Here is a 12,806-nt window from a genome sequence, read left to right on the forward strand (position 1 = left end):
CATCTGTGCGATGCGGGCTGGTTCTGTGGGCAGGAGGGTCTGTCCCACCCCCAGGGTCTCTGTGATCCTGGACACTTCTGCACCTCTGGAGCCGCCACCGCCTCCCCAGTACGACACAGACGACGATCGATAGATCCCTACTTACCATACATGTGCTAGAACTATCCACCCAGAGTGGTGTGAGCGTTAGTGTGAAGTTCTGACTTGTAACTATAGTTATAGCTATAACTATCTATCTATCTATATCTATCTATATCATCCTTCCTTTACTTCCGTTAACCATTGAGAAAGGATCAGTTTAACAATATTTAACGATATACAGGATAAAAGTCATACCACAAATACACAAAACTCACTCTTCTCACAGGTAGGCATGCCCTCTGGAGACGTGTGTCCCATGGGCCACTTCTGCCCAGGGGCAACCATGCACCCCCAGCAGCACCCGTGCCCGGTCGGGACCTGGGGCGATACTCTGGGAGCCCGGGACCTGTCCTCCTGCGTGCCTTGCCCTCCGGGACGGTACTGCAGCAGCAGCGGACTCAGCCGGCCGTCGGGGGACTGCCGCCCTGGTACTGCTGGAGAGGATCACAGGACTGAATGACCAGGGTCGAGGCTTCAGTCAGCTCTACAAAACGGCTTTTGTGTCAGATGACATTTGAATGTGTTACATGATATATTAGTCAAATATGAGATTCTGATAAGATTAGGCGGTCAATTAGTGACATGGTAATTCACTTTTAAAAGCATATTGATGCTTTTGAAATATTTAATCGCAGCGTTCTGAATGCGGTGTGTGTGTGATTGTTTTGTTTCGTAGGATACTACTGCACAGGAGGGGCGGAGTCCCCTGCCCCCTCTGACGGAGCCACAGGTCACAGATGTCCCGTTGGACACCGCTGTCCCGCGGGCTCCACTGCACCAGAACCCTGTCCAGACGGGACTCACTCCAACTCTACTGGTGGATCTCCAATTAATGAACCGCTCTGGTTAAAACTTGTTCCCTGTTTTAATCCTCTCTCTCTCTCTCTCATCTTGGTGTCCCTGATTTATTCTGTTCTATTAAACTTATTTTGTGTTCCCCGTTGGGATTTCTCAAAGACGTTCATTTTGATGTTTACTTATTTGGAATTTAATTTCCTGTTCCCGTTGGGTTGTTTTGCTTGCTCAGCACTCTGTAATGCTGTTTTGTACTAAAAAGTGCCCTATAAATTAAGTGGGATCTGTTTTTTAATTGTATGAATGTAACTTTTCTACTCCAGGCGCTGCAGTGTGTACACACTGCCCCCCGGGGACCTACTGTCTGTCTGGGGAAGCATTGCAGCCCTGCCCCGCTGGACATTACTGTCTGGGGGGCAGTGTGGAGGGCATTCTGCCATGCCCTCCCGGAACCTACAGCCCTCAACTGGGCCTCAGCCAGGTGGAGCAGTGCCTCATTTGTCCAGCAGGTGACAGTAATGGTCTACACATGTCTTGTGTTGAACGTTGAGATCAGAGCGAGAGCCCTGACTGTGTGTTTGTATTTTGTGTGCGTGTGTTTGTGTCTGTGTGCGTATAAGTGTGTGTCTGGGTGTGGGTGTGTGATTTATCATATTTTCTGTCTGTCTGTCTTCGTCTTGTTGTTTGGTCAGCCTGTATCCTGTCTGTCAGTTTGTCTTGTTAGCTTGCGTGTCAGTCTGTCTCTGGTTGCGGGTCTGTCTATGTGTCTTATAGCTCTTGTACCTCAAGTCCGTCTGGTGTGTCCGTTGGTTGCCCATCTGTCTGTATGCCTGTCTGCCTGTCTGTCTGCTTTTCTTTGCCAGCATTAGAAAGCGATAAGGCTGTAGATGGTTTTCTCCTATTTGAACTCTCTTCCGCAGGGAGGTTCTGTGACGACTGGGGTTTGTTTGAGCCCAGCGGTCTCTGTGCTGCTGGGTACTACTGCCTCGCAGGTACAATGCATAACAAAGATCAATTATATACCTGTATATCCTGCGCATCAGAGGACCTCTGGGTCCCTGCAAGGGTTCACTCAAGTGTGGAGAACAGCGCAGCGTCTCAGCACACGGACAAGCATCTCCATTCCCCGCTCACCGTGTGCGGTGTGTGTGGGAGATAGATCGTGAGTTCCCTCTAACATCGATTTTTTGCCTCAAGGGATAAACTTCCGGAACCCAGATGGAAACTTCAGCATTGGGGTGGGCGGGGCGTGTCCCCTGGGGATGTACTGCCCTGAGGGGACCGGGCGCCCCCTCCCGTGTCCCCGGGGAACCTACTCCCACAGGTTGGTTCCTGGGGCCCTGGGCTTAGGGGTCCAGTTCCCGCTTCACTTTTCCTGGCTAATGCTGGGTACACACTCTACACGATTTTTCATATTAAGAAAAACATACGAGAAAATACACCTCAAGATAGATTAAGATACATTGAACTGTTTTGGTGGTTTAGGATGACAAATCGGAGCTTTGCTGACCAGAGCGGGAGAAAGGGAAATCAGGCTCAGAATCGGGCCAATTATTTCTCAGTGTGTACCCAGCATAAGGACGATCCCGCTCACTGCAGTGGAAGACACTTGGGATAAAAGTGCCGTGTATACGCCTTTATCTCAGCGATGGGGTAATAGCAGGGGTGAACACAGGTGTAGCTCATGACATTAATTATAGGCACTGGCATGCCTACAGACCCGTAATTAACTAAATGAGCAACACCTGTTTTCCCCCCCTTACTATTCCCCCTCTATGATGATGGCCTAATAGTCCCCAAACGAAATATATGTACGTCCATGTATCCGGGCATGCGTCCGCATGTGGGTACTTGCCTGTGTGCGTGCATTTGTACGTGCATTTGGCCGTGTGTGTGTGTCAGAACATGTGTACATGTGTGTGTATGCATGTGTGACCTGGTATGCACGTGGGCGTGCGTGTATCACCACACGTGTACATGCGTCTGCACGCGTGTGGTTCTGTGTATGCGGCATGTGGCCGGGTGTGTATCAATACACGTGTACATGCGTGTGTGTGTGTGTGTGTGTGTGTGTGTGTGTGTGTGTGTGTGTGTTTGTGTGCAGGTTTCACCTGACAGAGCGGTCCGGCTGCGTCCCGTGTCCCGGGGGCCAGTACTGCGGGGCCGAGGGTCTGACGCGGCCGTCGGGCCCCTGCCGTGAGGGCTTCTTCTGCTCCGGGGGCGACACAACGCACACGGGTAGGGAGGATGAAGGGAAAGATTGTGTGTGTGTGTGTGTGTGTGTGTGTGTGTGTGTGTGTGTGTGTGTGTGTGTGTGTGTCTGTGTGTGTATGTGTGTGTGTGTGTGTGTGTGTGTGTGTGTGTGTGTGTGTGTTAATGAAGCCATGGTTGAGCGATGGAGCGAGAGGCAAAGGGGCCATAGGGGGCCGCACTGTCGACCAGCCGTCGCCAGGGACCTGGGGTTTGATCGGTCGGTATAGCAGTTTCGGGTTTCCTAATGTTAGGAGTGTGAGTGTGAGTGTGTGTGTGTGTGTGTGTATGTGTGTGTGTATGTGTGTGTGTGTGTGTGTGTGTGTGTGTGTGTGTGTGTGTGTGTGTGTGTGTGTGTGCGCGCATTGGTTTGCTCCCAACTCTGATGGACATGTTAAGTCAAGTTAATTGGAGGGCTAGAGTTGCCTGCGAAGCATGACTAATGAATGTAGGTGGTGCACTACACTGCCTCCATGCATACACACAAGCTTTTCATTTTGTCCTGCCCCTCTGCCGGTAAGACGGCTAAGAAGATGGAGTTTTTAGTTTTTTGTGCTTTTGTTCTTTTGTTCTTTTACAAAAGAAAATCAAAGTATACTGCATGAAAAGTTGATGTAGTACAGTTGACGTGCTTTTGCTTGGTGGAGTTGAACTGACTCGTCAACCTATCGTCAAGGCAACGCGGGCGCGATTGCTCTGCGGTTCAAGCCCAGGTCGCTAACTTTCTTAACGACCTTGTGAATGCATCAAAGCCGAATCAGATTCCACAGTGCTTCCCAAGTGATCCGGGGTTATTCTCAGGAGTGTAAAGGTGTCGAATTCTGGGTTTTGGTCTGCATGCTGTGTTCTGCATGTCAAAAGACAAAGCCAGTCAGTCCTCTATTGGTAGAAGGATCGTACAACAGGAAGTTCAACTATGAGCCCAAAACACAAGCCAACAGTAGCACTAGTAAGGTGGTATTGCACTCTCCGACAGGAGCTACTAGTACACCCTGAGTATCAGTATGTATTCTTTAGCACTCTCTTATAGGGGTTATTACATCATTGAGCATCAGTTTGCACTCTTTAGCACTCTCTAACAGGGGATATTACACCCTTGATTATAAAAATGCCCCCTCTAACATTCTCTAATAAGTGTTAATGCAACCCTGAGTATCCAAATTCACTCTCTAACACTCTCTAAGTAAGGGATAATCCCCGAGAGGCAGGGCAATAAACACTTTGATATCCCTGGCTCGTGGACGGTTTTCCTCTCGGGCAGTAACCGTCCACGAGTGGAGCATATCAAACTGTTTATTGCCCTGCCTTGAGGTGAATATCCCATTTATTCTACTGCTTGCTTGCCAACATAATAAAACAATTCAAATACTTTAATCATTATGCTTTTTCTTATTCGTATTGCATGCTTATTAAATGTATATACTATATATTCTGTTTGTGTTCATCTCCCTCCAAAAGTAGTCCCCTTTAATTGCGATCGATTCCTTCGACCGACACATTTTAGAAACTTTTTTATACAAGGTTTAATTTTACAATGGTTGTCATGTTTGAAATTTCTGTGATATAAAAAAATACGAGCGGCATATTGATCTACCATTTGATGACGCTGTGCTCAGTGAGCAGCAAGTACAAACGACAAGTCAGCGGGCAACCTGCCGGGTTAATGCCCTCCTCCCAGCCAATCAGAATCAAGCATTCTCAAACAAAGCAGAATAACAGGGGTTATTACACCCTTTTGTATTAGTAAGCACTCTTTAGCACTCTCTTACATGGTTATTACATCAATGAGTATAAGAATGCACTCTTTATCACTCTCACACAGGGGTTTTTACACTCCTGAGTATCAGAATGCCTCATCATGTTGCCATTGTTAAGTCCTCATCAGCGGTTATGTAAATATTTACTCTAGCTACAAGGCATTTTTGTGTATTTCAATTAAAATACTTGATGCATTTCAAAGGCAGGCGTAGGGGATGAGAGTTTGAATGAATATTTATGCGGCATAATCAGTATGTTATGAATAATCACTTGAGGATGAAAAGCATTGATTTATTTCGGGGGGATATGTTGAATAGCTGCTTAATTAGAGCACATCACACGCTTACTCACAATAAACACGTTCCCCTCACAGATCCTGTCATCTCCTTTTGCTGTGACATTCAACAAACCGAATCCTCCTCTGTCTCCCTCTCTCTCCCCCTCCAGGCACGGAAGAGGACGGAGGGCTCTGCCCGTCGGCCCACCACTGTCCCGGGGGCAGTGCTCGCCCCTTGCCCTGTCCCGCTGGGTCCTACACCAGCCTCAGGGGTCAGACCAGCTGCGCCCGCTGCCCAGCTGGTTACTTCTGTCCCGAGAAGACGGGGAACTTCACCTTGTACCCGTGCCCCCCAGGGTACTACTGCCCTGACGGTAACCCCCCCCCACCGCACACAGCACACACAGGGCTCTTAAAGGCCGCGGAAAGTTTCTGCTTTTGAAAGTGTGTAGTCATTGCCCCCTGCTAGCGTGATGTGATCGTCTAGCTTGGATTTCAACCGCGTACCTCAGGGTGGCGGTGATTCGAGGATCCAGATGGTGCTCTCTTAAAGCTCAAGATGTTTTTGTTTTCTGTACCTCTGGAATCTCTGTTTAATGTTAAACAACGTGACCGAGGGAACATTAAGCGCTGGATCGTTATTGTGTCGGTTATTTACGAGACGGACGGACCAAAGTGTAAATACCATACAAACATTCCTTTTTATTAAAGATCAAAATATACCACACTTATGATTCAAACCCAGTTGCTAACCAGAACGCGGGGGGTTCCCTGGCAGGCACCAGGCATGCTACCCAGTTTCCCTGCCCGCGCGGTTACTACAACCCAGAGGCCATGACCCAGAGCGTGGACAGCTGTCTGCCCTGCCCCCCCGGACACTACTGCGAGAAGGAGAGGCTCACCAAAGTCTCTGGGAAATGCAAGGGGGGTTCGTAGCAGCTCCGTCATTCCGTTTTTTCTCAAACCTGCCCTTTCGTTCGCCAGATGCTCAAACGTGTTCCACATTATGGTTTTGGCCCCCTGAGTAACCCTATGCATGCGTATTTGGAATGAGTTTTTTGGTTAATCTATGAATAAATTAAGAGGTATTATGTAAACCCAGTCAAGCGTAGGGAACGCCTGTAGGAATACGCAATTTTAAGGAACACAGATTAAGTATGATCCTCAGACTCTTGTATTTTTATTAACTCATTATCTTGACATTTGCCCTACTTATCCCTTTATCTAAAGTGTTTTTCCTCACACTGGCTTGTCTTCCTTGTTGCCCCCCCCCCCCCCCCCCCCCCCCCCCCAACGCGGCAGGCTGGTTCTGCGTGTCCGCGGCGTGGAACTCGCAGCCATTCGACCTGGACAACTACACCAACGCCAACTGCCTGTGCCCTGCCACCTCCACCGGGGGGCGCTGCCAGGAGGGCTTCTACTGCCCGTCCGGCAGCACTGAGCCTCTGCCCTGCCCGCCAGGGGCCTTCTGCAACGGCTCTGGTAGAAGGAAACAAACAGTGATCCATCGTCCAATCACATCACGCCCCCCCCTCCAAACAACAAACAAACCCACCAAGGGATGATCTATGAATGGATAATGCGTCCTCTGGCATGCGTTCTGATTGTGTCAATCTCAATTGTTGTCTGACGATTCCATTAATTATTTCAGAGGTGATGCATGTTTGATGCTTATTAGTAATGCAACAAAAAAACACCTTTCAGTTTTTATGTCAAAGCAGAGGATCTATTTGAAGGGCTGTATTGTGTCTTTGAAGCCGGTGCCAGCTACTTATCTAACTGTATTTGCCCCAGGCCTGGCGTTACCCCGGGGCCCCTGTGCCGCGGGGTTCTACTGTGTGGGTGGAGCCATTAAAGCCAAGCCGACTGACGGAGTGACGGGCAGTGTCTGTCCCCCGGGGACCTACTGTGGTGAGGGCCTGCGCTGGGGGCCCCTGAACATCAATTATCGGCTGTGTTATTGTATGGTCACGTTTATAGTTTCCAGAAAGCACACTGCAAGAGGGAAAAACTGGTTTGGTTCTCGGTAATTAAAGAGCCCCTGAGATAACTACCTTAAATTATGTACCACACGTACTCTGAAATACTCTTGGGGGTAGAGTTCCAAGCAAGCAGGATTAAAAAAAGTTTGGCTCTCATTTACTATATGTATCTTGGATGCCAGACACTGTGAAATAGATAAAGAAAACGTGTTATGCAATGCTGGCATTGATCGAAATTGTCCAACTAGTTTTCGAAGAGAAAAGATTAAAGCTTCCATCTGGTATCCAATGCATGCAAATCAATCTTACAATAGGGTAAATCGTCCTATAATTAAAAAAATTAATTAAACACGTTCGTCTGCAGTTGAAGGCTCAGGAGAACCAGAGCCCTGTCCGGCCGGTACCTTCTCCCCAGCGTCGGGCCTGGCTAGTGAGGCTGGCTGTCTGCCCTGTAGCGGCGGGCTTTACTGCCGAGAGCCAGGGCTCACCGCTCCCACCGCTCCCTGCAGTCAAGGTGACCTGACCCCATCCGCTGGTTGGCACATGAACTGCAAACGTTGTTCGAAAACGAAACACTGGGTTTTTTCACAGTTTCAACCGTTTTCAACTGGGTTTGCATGCGAGTTTTCTCACATCTTACGTAACTTTGGTTTCTGCTTAACTTATTGCTGGCACTATATGTTGGCATCGTGTTCTTCTGGCATCTATGCTAGACTTCTAACCATCCCGGATGGAGGGAGCCCTCTTCTTGGTTTCTTCTCAGTGTTTCTCGTCATGGATCCAGGGACATTTTTTTCCTTACCGCTTTCGAGGGCTTATGTTTAGAGGGCTTATGTTTAGAAGGCTTATGTTTAATGGGTTTCATATAAAGTGTGAATCTGCGAACCCCTTTTGCGACCCTAACTGAGATGAAGGGCCGGCTGAACTTGACTTGATGTGTTCAGGGTTCTGGTGCCCGCCTGGCCAGAGGCAGGCTATGGCCTTCCCCTGCCCCCGGGGTCACTACTGTCCCCAGGGCAGTGCAGCCCCACAGCCCTGCCCCTCAGGAAACTACCAGGATCTGGAGAAACAGGCCGGCTGTAAAGTCTGTCAGGCAGGTAGGAGCTACCGCTCAGAAGCCTATTTAGAATTCATTACATTATTTTATTCTGTTTGGAGTCACTTATTTTCCACTGAGTAGTTAAATAAAATAGATTTAATAAAATGTACTTTTCTGCTTTTTGAAGCCAATGTTTGTTTTCATTTATGGAAGCTTTGGAGCTCATGCAAGATAAATTGTCGGCATAAATATCTTGTATTTACTTACTTATTACTATTTACTTATTTAGCAGACAATTTTTATCCAAAGTGACTTACAGTGATTTCAGATGCATCATTTAGGAGCAGGTAGCGGGTTAGTTATCTTATTGTAGGATGCCATCAGGTAGGCTCTGGACATTGGGGATCGAACACAGTACCCTTTGGCCCTTGGAGTCGAACACCCCGGCCATATGACTATTCTTCCCCTGCCCATTACATGCCTGTTATGTTTTCTCGCATCAACTGAAATGCATCTGCCCCATGTCTCTGTCCCAGGCTACTACTGTGACCTGAGCCTGGGCCTGGCCAATGTCTCCGTGGTGAGGCCCTGCCCTAAAGGACATTACTGTCCAGCAGGAACCTCCTTCTCCACCCAGAACCCCTGTCCTATCGGCTCCTACAACCCCAGGGAGCGCACAGACAGTCCTGCAGGATGTCTGCCCTGCCCCCCTGGTCAGTACTGTCCTACCGTCGGACTGGCCATGCCCGCAGGTAAGACTGAGGATTACACTCTATTCTATTCTATTCTATTCTATTCTATTCTAAAATACCCTGCTCTGTTTTTTTCTGTTTCAGTTTTATTCAGATTCCTATGTTTTGTATTGATTTTCTGTAAGCAATCTAAAGAGTCCAGTTTGGAGGTTCTGGAGAATTAGATTAATTTGAATTAAGTTAAATGATTATATTGTGTTCGATTTCAGTGTTCTAATATCTTTTACAACATTCCTGTGTTTTCCTTGTTTTTTCCTATTCCACTGCATTTAAATGATGTTGTACTTCTATTCCAGTCTGCTCTGTTCTATTCCCATCCGTTCTATCCCCTCCCCTTCATTCCCACCGTGAGTCGGTGTGTGAGTCGGAGGCAGTGGCAGTGGCAGGCAGTCAGGGAATATAATTGTGCCTCAGAGTCGATAAGTGGCGCAGCCAATGACGTGCTGCTGTCACACCCCCCTCTGTTCAGGCCCGTGTCACGCGGGGTTCTGGTGCAGGAAGGGAGCCGTCACAGCCAGTCCCCTGGATGGAACCTCAGGGGTGCTGTGTCCCCCTGGCCAATACTGCTACGCAGGTCACTGGCTCTTACTCCCCCTGTAGCACACATGGATCAATACTGTTATGCTATAGAGATGACATTATAGCGGTATAATTACCCCCCCCCCCCCACAAACACACACACTTATACATCATTTTTATTGTTATTACTTTTCTTATTTTCTGGAACATTATTCTGTATAATGGTTGAAATCAATGGAATGACAAATACTGGAGTATAACATTATATTACAATCATTATTCATGTAACTTGCATTAGAAACAACACAAAGCGGATTGAAATTGGAGCAGAGAATTTGTCAGTTGGGTTGACTCTCTTCTCCATTTCTCACTCCGATGTGCTGTGGAAAAGTGCCCAGTTCCTCCACTCTGGTTTCACTCTTAACAAGTGCTGTAACACATTGACCCGCCATCAATTAAATATTCAGACCCTCATTAGATTCTGATCCCATTTCTTTTTGCCTCTGTGCAAGTGAAAATAAATAAAGAAAGAAGGAAAGAACGAAAGAAAGAGAGACGGAGAGACTAGTTCTCCAGCATTACCATTCCATTGGCAACCCCTCTTAGGCACAGCCTATCCTTCCACCATCCATAATTAATGCGTCACCCGCAGCCCTCTTGTACCCTGGTTTACATAAATCTAAGTGTATGTTGCTGCTTGTGTCTTTGCTCCAGGCACCCCGGCTCCGGTGGCTTGCCCCGCAGGCAGCTGGTCCAACAGCTCAGGAGTGCGTAGCCAAGGCGACTGCAGACCTTGTCCTGCGGGGTACTATTGCAATTCCGCCGGCCTCACCGGACCCACGGGACTCTGCGGCGGCGGGTACAGCAGCGCATAGCGTGCACGCACAATACTAATAGTGGAAGTGGTGAACAGAAGCTTTAAGACCGACTCCTTCTCCCGGGAGTTCTGTTCTGCATGTTGTGTGCGTTGTAGAGTTTGGTCTCGTTAACGCTTGCCTTACTTAGAATAGTTTCTAGTTATTTTCTAGTAGCTATGTTACAACTCTGCAGACTGTTAAAAAAACGATTATAACGTAAATAATACTCTTATTATTTACTTCTTGGCCATTTTATTCAAAGCGACTAACCTGAAATTCTTAGTAATTATTAGTCTCTTATTTGAGACTGAGACTAGAATGGCCTCCATAACCTTAAGGTGTACCTCAAACCCACCAAGCCAGTCATCCTCATCATCATCATCCTCATCCTCCTCCTTCTCATCATCACCTTCCTCACGCCCGCCCATGTAGGTATTTCTGCGCTGAGGGAGCCGTCACATCCACTCCTGCAGATGGCGCTAGAGGCGGCTCCTGTCCCCTCGGCCATTACTGCCCTGCTGGGGCGGGACGTCCTGTACCCTGCACCCCCGGGACGTACGTGGCCGCGACGCACGCCACCGAGTGCCAGCCCTGCGACCCGGGATGGTACTGCTCCTCAGGCTCCCAGCAGCTCTGTCCTGCAGGTCGGTCCATGAACCCCATCCTCAATAAAAAAGCGCAAGCCAAACCAAATGCATGCTGGGTAATACAGACACATGGTTCACACGCCTTCGTACGTGTCGTGGGTGGCACCTTAGTTATGCGAAATCGTGTTCTGCATGTGTGTGTGTGTCCACACAAGCACAGCATAGCGTGTGTCATACTTACTGCATCTCAAACTACACCACCCTCACAGACCCCGTGCCCCCACCCCCCCCCTCCACGTAAGCGCCTCTAAGACTCTGACCCAGACCCAATAAGTGGAGTGAAGATGGCTGAATGAAGGGCAACCTGATGGGAGGATGTCTTTTATCTCTAATAACTTCCTGCACTAGTTTATTTATTCATGGCTGTGCACCCTCTCCCCCCCTTGCTCCCCCCCCCCCCTACTCCGACAGGCTTTTACTGCCCCGCGGGATGGGGCCACGACCCGCGGAGCTGTCCCGAAGGCACTTACAGCGGAGAGCCGGGACTGCGGTCCCTCTCTCAGTGCAGGCCGTGCGACGGAGGTCATTACTGCTCGTCCGCGAATAGCAGCCGCGTCAGCGGGCGCTGCCACGGGGGATATTACTGCACCCAGGGGAACACGTCGCCCACCCCTCTCTCACGGGACCCAGGTGTGCTATACCGAGCGGGGATGCAACATCCTCTGTGTGCTCTACTTTGCCCCGTGTGAAGTGGATGAAGTGCTTGTGCAGGGATACACAGACTCATTATGGGCTCTCAGTCTAGGCCGGGCATTTTGCAGGGACGTCATTACTGAGTTTATGTGGTTTTTTTTCCCATTAAGGAGAGGGAGGGCCCTGTCCACCTGGTTTCTACTGCCCAAGAGCATCGGTCCAGCCTCTGCCATGTCCGACCGGAACCTTCTCCAACCGCTCCAAACTAGTGGACCAGGTAGCGACGGACTTCAACTTTTCCTCAAACTGATTTATTTGTGTTGATGCGGTGAAGTGGAAAGTCTTTGTACGCTGACTCGTCTTTACTCACTGCCTTCCGCCTGCTTGTCTGACTCAATAACAATAGAAAATGAATCAATATCTAGACCTAAGCCGCACACTTAAAGCTATTTCCCATTTTGACCTCTCTCAGTGTCCGTCTTTCTTCGTGTCTGTCTGTCTCTTTATGTCCGTCTGCCTGTCTGTATGCCTCTCTCTATCTATCTATTTATCGTTCTTTCTATTCATCTTCCCTCCCGTCTATCCATCCTTTCTCTGTGTGTGTGTGTGTGTGTGTGTTGTTCACCCATGCCCTCTCTCAGGAGGCGTGCCGGCTGTGTCCAGCGGGTCTGTATTGTGACAGAGAGGCTCTCGTGGTGCCTGCCGGAGAGTGCAGGCAGGGCTTCTATTGCGTGTTGGGATCGGAGCGGCCTGACCCTCCCTCCAGGGACGCCAGGGGCGGACCCTGCCCCAGAGGTAGGCCCCTCTCCAGCCCCCCGGGCGAGGAAGACTGATGTATAGAAATAGTCCTATTGCCAGGGAATGGCTTTCGTAATGGAAAACAAGGGAATGAAAGGAGTCCGGAATACACTTTAGGGATAACAAGTATGAAAGTCTACAGCCTCCGTTGAATCTACTTCCCCAGGATGGTACTCAGAGCACCCTTTCAGTTAACAATGGAAACAAGCAGCTGTGCACTTCATGATGGTAATCAAAGGCTGTCCCTTGTGTCTGCTGGCTTTGTGTGTGGGTGTCTGCTGTGTGTGTGTGTGTGTGTGCGTGTGTGTGTGTGTGTGTGTGTGTGTGTGTGTGTGTGTGTGTGTGTGTGTGTGTGTGT

This window comes from Gadus morhua, chromosome 16 (assembly GCF_902167405.1).
Source record: "Gadus morhua chromosome 16, gadMor3.0, whole genome shotgun sequence".
Taxonomy (NCBI): Eukaryota; Metazoa; Chordata; class Actinopteri; order Gadiformes; family Gadidae; genus Gadus; species Gadus morhua.